This window comes from Odocoileus virginianus, chromosome 22 (assembly GCF_023699985.2).
Source record: "Odocoileus virginianus isolate 20LAN1187 ecotype Illinois chromosome 22, Ovbor_1.2, whole genome shotgun sequence".
Lineage (NCBI taxonomy): Eukaryota > Metazoa > Chordata > Mammalia > Artiodactyla > Cervidae > Odocoileus > Odocoileus virginianus.
Window position 1 is genome coordinate 24,891,648 of NC_069695.1, and position 7,737 is coordinate 24,899,384.

A 7,737-nucleotide genomic window follows, 5' to 3' on the forward strand; every position below is an offset into this window, starting at 1 on the left:
ACATCTGGAAGTTCACAGTTCACATATTGTTGAAGCCTGGCTTGGAGAATTTTGAGCATTACTTTACTACTGGGTGAGATCAGTGCAATTGTGTGGTAGTTTGTGCATTTTTTGGCATTGCCTTTCTTTGGGATTGGAATGAAAACTGACCTTTTCCAGTCCCATGGCCACCACTGAGTTTTCTAAATTTGCTGGCATATTGAGTGCAGTACTTTTACAGCATCATCTTTTAGGACTTGAAATAGCTCAACTGGAATTCCATCACCTCAACTAGCATTGTTCGTAGTGATGCTTCCTAGGGCCCACTTGACTTCATAGTCCAGGATGTCTGGCTCTAGGTGAGTGATCACACCATCATGGTTGATTGGGTTATAAAGATCTTTTTCGTACAGTTCTTCTGTGTATTCTTGCCACCTCTTCTTAATATCTTCTGCTTCTGTTAGGTCCATACCATTTCTGTCTTTTATTGAGCCCATCTTTGCATAAAATGTTCCCTTGTTATCTCTAATTTTCTTGAAGAGATTTCTAGTCTTTCCCATTCTATTGTTTTCCTCTATTTCTTTGCGCTGATCACTGGGGAAGGCTTTCTTATCTCTCCTTGCTATTCTTTGGAAGTCTGCATTCAAATGGGTATATCTTTCCTTTTCTCCTTTGCTTTCTCCCTGCTATTTACCTGGGGCCAAACTATGGTGGGGGTAATGAAGAGAATGGCGACCTCCTTCAAAAGATCCCATGCATGTTCTGCTGTACTCAATGCCCCCAGCCCTGCAGCAGGCCACCGCCGACCCACACCTCCGCTGGAGACTCCTGGACACTCCCGGGCAAGTCTGGGTCAGTCTCTTGTGGGGTCACTGCTCCTTTCTCCTGGGTCCTGGTGCACAAGGTTCTGTTTGTCCCCTCCAAGAGTCTATTTCCCAGTCCTGTGTAAGTTCTGGCAGCTCTGTGGTGAGGGTAATGGGTACCTTCTCCAAGAGGGCTTATGCCATACCTACATCAGCTGCACTGAGAGCCCCTGTCCCTGCGGCAGTCCACTGCTGACCCGTACCTCCATAGGAGACACTCAAACACAGTTCTGTCTCAGTCTCTGTGGGGTCCTTGGGTCCTAGTGCGCACAGGGTTTGTTTGAGCCCTCTGAGTATCTCTGGCAGGAATGGGGCTTGAGTCTAAACATGAATTCACCCCTCCTACAGTTGTGCTGGGGCTTCTCCTTTGCCATTGGACATGGGGTATCTCCTCATGGCCGGTCCAGTGAAGCACAGCCGCTGCTCCTGACCTTGGACACAGGGTATCTCCTCTTGGCCTGTTGCCGCTCCAGTGGCAAAATCACTGCAGACGAAATCACTACAGATGGTGACTGCAGCCATGAAATTAAAAGACGCTTACTCCTTGGAAGAAAAGGTATGACCAACCTAGACAGCATATTAAAGAGCAGAGACATTACTTTGCCAACAAAGGTGTTTCTAGTCAAGGCTATGGTTTTTCCAGTAGTCATGTATGGATGTGAGAGTTGGACTATAAAGAAAGCTGAATGCTGAAGAATTGATGCTTTTAAACTGTGGTGTTGGAGAAGACTCTCGAGAGTCCCTTGGGTTGCAAGGAGATCCAGCCAGTCCATCCTAAAGAAGATCAGTCCCGAATCCTCATTGGAAGGACTGATGTTGAAGCTGAAACTTCAATACTTTGGCCACCTGATGCGAAGAGCTGACTCATTTGAAAAGACCCTGATGTTGGGAAAGATTGAAGGCAGGAGGAGAAGGGGACGACAGAGGATGAGATGGTTGGATGGCATCATTGACTCAATGGATATGAGTTTGAGTGAACTCCAGGAGTTGGGGATGGACAGGAAGGCCTGGTGTGCTGCAGTCCATGGGGTTGCAAAGAGTTGGACACGACTGAGCGACTGAACTGAACTGAACATGGGGGCACAATTATCTGTTTGAGTCCCTGCTTCCTTTTGTTGTGTGTATATGCTAAGAGCTCAACATTCAGAAAACTAAGATCATGGCATCCAGTCCCATCACTTCATGGCAAATAGATGGGGGAGAAAGTGGAAACAGTGGCAGATTTCATTTTTGGGGGCTTCAAAATCACAGTGGACAATGACTGCAGCCATGAAATTAAAAGATGCTTATGTTAAATCTAGACAGAGTTATTAAAAAGCAGAGATATCACTTTGCTGACAAAGGTCCATCTAGTGAAAGCTATGGTTTTTCCAGTAGTCATGTATGGATGTGAGAGTTGGCCCATAAAGAAGGCTGAATGCCAAAGAACTGATGCTTTTGAATTGTGGTGCTAGAGAAGACTCTTAAGTCCCTTGGATAGCAAGGAGATCAAACCAGTCAATCCTAAAGGAAATCAACAATGAATATTCATTGGAAGAACTGATGGTGAAGCTCCTGCTGGATCATTTAGTAATCCTGTTTTAATTTTTTAAGGACTCACCATACAGTTTTCCTCAGCCACTGAACCAGTATGTTTTATAAGTCTTATATGTCCTAATATAGATGAGATTCCACTAAAAATGTAAGCTCTATGAAAGGAGAGATTTTCATGTTTTTTTTTTCACCAGCTGGAACCCCAGCACCCAGAATTGTGTCTTAGGCCCTCATTTAATTTTTGAATGAATTAATGAACAAATGCCTAACTAAATAGTGAGGGAAAGAAACTTATGCTGTAAAATGTTTTCTAATTTGTATATGCAGCACCTTAACATATCTACGTAGCCATCTGGTGGGCATCTCAAACTTTCTTTTGTGCTCCACCTATGATTAAATATATTTGGAATCTGACTACTTTTTACTGCATCCACTGCCACTTCCCTAGTGCAAGTTAGTGTTTTAACTGTCTCCCTGCTTCTGTTCTTGCCTATCTTGCTCCTCATTTCAAACAAGTCTTAACACAGCAGCCAGAATGATCTTTTCTAAACAGAAGTTAAATCGGCTCCCTTTTCTGTTCAAATTACATGCAATCAGGTTCAATTTAAAACAAGTCTTTGCAGCTGTTTAAGAACAGAACAGGTTGTTTGGCAGGATGTGAGCTTCTTACCACCTGAGCAAGTAGACACAGGTGTTAGATGCACTCATGGTGCAGTACAGAGGAACATAAGGTGGTTGGTTAGATTAGCTAATTGTTATGGACCTTCCTTTGTGTCCTGTTGGGTTTCCCAGGTGGGGCAAGTGGTAAAGAACCCTCTTGCCAATGCAGGTAGATGTAAGAGACGTGAGTTCTATCCCTGGGTCGGGCATACCCTCTGGAGTGAGGGCATGACAACCCACTCCAGTATTCTTGCCTGGAGAATCCCCATGGACAGAGGAGCCTGGCAGGCTACAGTCCATAGTGTCACAAAGAGTTGAATACAACTGAAGTGACTTAACAGCACGTGTTTTCTTATTTCTGTTTATGAAGATAATGCACATTTACTTTTCTAAATGCAAATAATACCAAAGGCAGGAGAAAAAAAATCAGAAATTACCACAGTACAAGAACCATCATAAATACTATGCCTAACACTATTTGTATATGCATACACAGGCAAATACATATATGTAAGGAAACATAAATTCATGTATAAAATACTTAAAAATGAAAAGCAGGTTGTACAACAGTGATATATAATCAAGATCTTCCAGTTAAGAAAGGCACTCAAACTTTTTAAAACAGTTCCTCTTATAAAAATTACATTTGTTTTAAAAACCAAATGGAATTTGAAAAGTTCAAAGAAGAAAGTGAAATTCCTGAAAGCATGCCAGGTTGAGAGAACCACTCTAATAGTGTTGATACATATCCTTCCAGATGAGTCATAAAGCCTGAAAAAGAATTTAAAGACAGACAAAACAAAACTCAGAAAAACAGAAAAGCCTGCTTGTTTTGTGTTTAGGTTTTAGAAACTGTCACAAGCACCTTTTAAGCTACAGTGGGAAGAAAATATGCTTGTAAAGCTGCTGATGTTAAACACCAGACATACACTGAGCTTTCTCAAGCCCACAATGAAATAAGAAACCAATTATGAACTTAACAGCTGATTCACTAACACTGGGACAGTCAGGGCAGGGCAGGTGACTCCAACCCACCATAGATTGAGCCGATTGGAGGCAGCCCCGTTTTCCTTTGCTCCTGGGTAGGCGTGTCCTTCAGGGCATCGCTGAAAGCCCTGCTCCTCCATGGCAGCCCCGAGGTGTCTAAAGACACATTTTGCTCTGTTTCAGCATCTTTTCTCTTTCCCCTTCCGCTCAGCGCCTCCGCGTCTCAGCCATCACTTTCACAGCAGCAATTTCATAGTAGAACAAAATGGCAGCAACACCAGCCAGGCTGTCTTCTCTGGGCCTCCCTGCTCCCCAGGATCATGGCTTCTTGGGCTCCAGCTACTTTGGGAGCTCTCCAGCACCTTCAGGAAAGGTACAAGAAATTTTTAATGAGTCATTTAAAAATGCAACTTTAAATTCCCAATAAAAGTGATTTTTTAAAAAAGATGTTTCTTTATGGCTGCGCTGGGTCTTTGCTGCACGTGGACTTTGTTTAGTTGCTGTGCAAGGCTTCTCATTGCAGTGACTTGTCTTGTTGCTGAGCACAGGATCTAGGCACGGGGGCTTGAGTGCTTTAGGCACATGGGCTCAGTAGTTGCAGCTCCCAGACTCTAGAATACAGACTCAATAGCTGTGGGGCACAGGCTTAGTTGATCTGAGGCATGTGAGATCTTCCCGGATCAGGGATCAAACCAGTGTCTCCTGCATTGGCAGGCAGATTCTTTACCACTGAGCCATCAGGAAAGCCCAAAAGTGAATTTTAAACATTAAAATTATTCTGAGTTGTATAATGAAATTTTATATCTCCTTGAAAATCAAATCAGAGAAAAGGTATGGCAGCGAAGACAAGACATACGGACACAGAGATACAGCTTTGCATCCATTCTTCAATTTAGGCTTTAAAGAAACACAGAAACATAAACTGTTATATAAATAAATGAAATGAGGAAGGAAACATCTACCTAAGTAACACAGGAAATTTACAGAAAGAACCTTCTGGTAACAGAAGTAATTATCAGGTGTGGGGGTGACGCTGAAAACTCCTATGTGCTGAATCGAAGCTTGGAGACAGTTTTGGTGGAAGTAGAAAATAACAGCTTTATTGCTCTACCAGGCGAAGGGGGACAAAGTGGGCTCCTGCCTCAAAAACTGTGTGTCCTAACTGGGGAGGATTAGGTGAGTTTTATAGCAATGGTTCAAGGGTGGGGTTGCTGATGAGATTAGGATGTGTATGGGACCTGCACTCCTTTAATCTGGGCTCAAGTCATCTCTTGATGAGCTTCTCCAGTTCTTTTTTTTTTTTTTTAATTATTTATTTGTCTTAGTTTGGCATATGGGATCTAGTTCCCTGACCAGGGACCGAACCCAGGCCTCCTGCATTGGGAGCACAGAGTCTTAGCCACTGAACCGCCAGGGAAGTCCCTCCAGTTTTTTTTTTTAATCTGGCTTTCGGTGGTCTTCTCTGGAATGAGGAATACTGGCATCTTCTATTTATTGGGGTTAGGCTTCCCCGATGGCTCAGCAGTAAAGAATCCACCTGCAATGCAGGAGACACAGGTTTGATCCCTGGGTTGGGAAGATTGCCTGGAGTAGGAGATGGCAACCCACTCTAGGATTCTTGCCTGGGAAATCCCATGGACATAAGCCTAGCAAGCTATAGTCCATAGGGTCACAAAGAGTCGTACACGACTGAGCATGAATATCTAAGTTTAACTTTCAAAAGGAAGCTGCAAAGAGGAAAAAACAAGAACTAATTAGAACCAGCTAGGGCCAAGATGGCAGAAGATTTGATTCCTGTGGCCCTTGAGCCTGATAACAGGCTCACTGTAATACATTAGCTAAATGACACGCCCACCAGCACCAAGACAGTTGTCATGACAACTGGTAAAGCTGTATGAGGACTGAAAAGGAGAGCTGCAACAGTTTCAGGTCAAAATCACACACCTGTTCTTGAATAACTCATGTATTCCTCTCACTCTTTCCAATTTCCTCCCTTTTTCCTCAACCCTTCTATATTTTTGGTGTCTCCACCTGAATTAGGTTGAGAAGTTGTTTGCAAACTAGGTTCCTGCTTCTCCATTTTTTGGCTATTAAATAAAGCTTATGTTGCTCTAGTCTCAGCATCCATTTTGCTATCAGCTGGGCCCGTCTACTTGGAAAAAGAACCTCCTCCGAGGTCAAGATGAGTCTTGCCCAGGCTAGGACCCCAGCATGGGTCATTGACTAGTTTGGTAACAGTGCCTTTACTGGGGTAGGGGGCCCTTGGAGAAGACCCTGGCGGGGGATGATCAGGAGTTTTGTTTTAGAAATGCTGGTTTCCAGGTGCTCTGAGACATCCAAGTGGAGAAGAGGAGGTCACTGATATGAGGGCTGAGTACCACAAATGACACAGCCCTTGCTCTTGCAGTAAAACAGGAACAGATCAACGTTTTGTGAGATTGAGGGCATGATTAAGAGGCACTGCACACTTCTGGGAAACACAGTGAGTTCACAAATCTTCACAGTGACATGGAGGACTCTGGGAATGCTGATGAAAGCTGTTTTGTTCAGATTGATGGAGCAGCATCTGAAAAACCCAGCAAATACACTCAAGATATTATTATCTGGGTATTTCAGAGAAGAGCAACAGCAGAGAGAGAGGGGAGGGGTCTGTCCCAGGAAAGCTCAGCAGGGTCCCAACCTGGAACATCTGCAGGGCTCTCCTTAGCTGACTTCTCAGCAGCCTTTGTCAAAGCAAATGACACCTGTTTCCTCAGTCTCTTCACTCAGCTCCACAGACAACCTCTCCTGGTTTCCTACTTCTCTGGCAGCCTCTGCTTGTCCTCTGCGATTCCTGCTCCTGGCCTCGAAAGGCTGGTTGTGTGTGTTTTCCTTTATGCACCTGTCTTAGGTGACCCGGGGCTTCCCTGGTGGCTCAGAAGTTAAAGAGTCTGCCTCCAATACAGGAGACTCGGGTTTGATTCCTGGGTCGGGAAGATCCCCTGGAGAAGGAAATGGTAACCCACTCCAGTATTCTTGCCTGGAGAATCCCATGGACGGAGTAGCCTGGTAGGCTGCAGTCCATGGGGTCACTAGGAGTCAGACACGACTGAGTGACTTCACTTTCACTTTAGGTGATCCCACCCAATTCCATGGTTTCAAATACCATCTATATTCCAATAACTCCCAATTTCTGTCTCCAGTTTTGTCACTCTTCTGATAAGCTTCAGACCTATATGTGTTAGTAGCTCAGTGGTGTTGGGCTCTGTGCAACCCCATGGGCTGTAGCCTGCCAGGCTCCTCTGTCCAAGGGATTCTCTAGGCAAGAATACTGGAGTGGGCTGTCATTTCCTTCTCCAGGGGATCTTACCCTTCCAGGGATTGAACCTGGGTGTCCTGCATTGCAGGCAGATTCTTTAACGTCTGAGCCACCAGGGGTGCCCATATATCCATCTGTGTATCATTTCTCTTCGGATTCACGTGTCCAAAACCCAATTCTTGACCTTCCCCACTTCTCCGCCAAACTTCGCAAGCCACCCTGTATCTTAAGAAAATGGTGCCAAAATTCATCTGGTTGTTGAGAACAGACATCTAGGGGGTCATCTGTGCTTCTCCCTTCTTCCCTCCCATCTCTCTCTTCTATCCCTTGAATGAGGACCCACCCCCACTTTACCCCATCCCCTTCAACTATCAAAGCCATCAAGAGGCTTTCAGACCCGCAATCTAAACTAGTTTT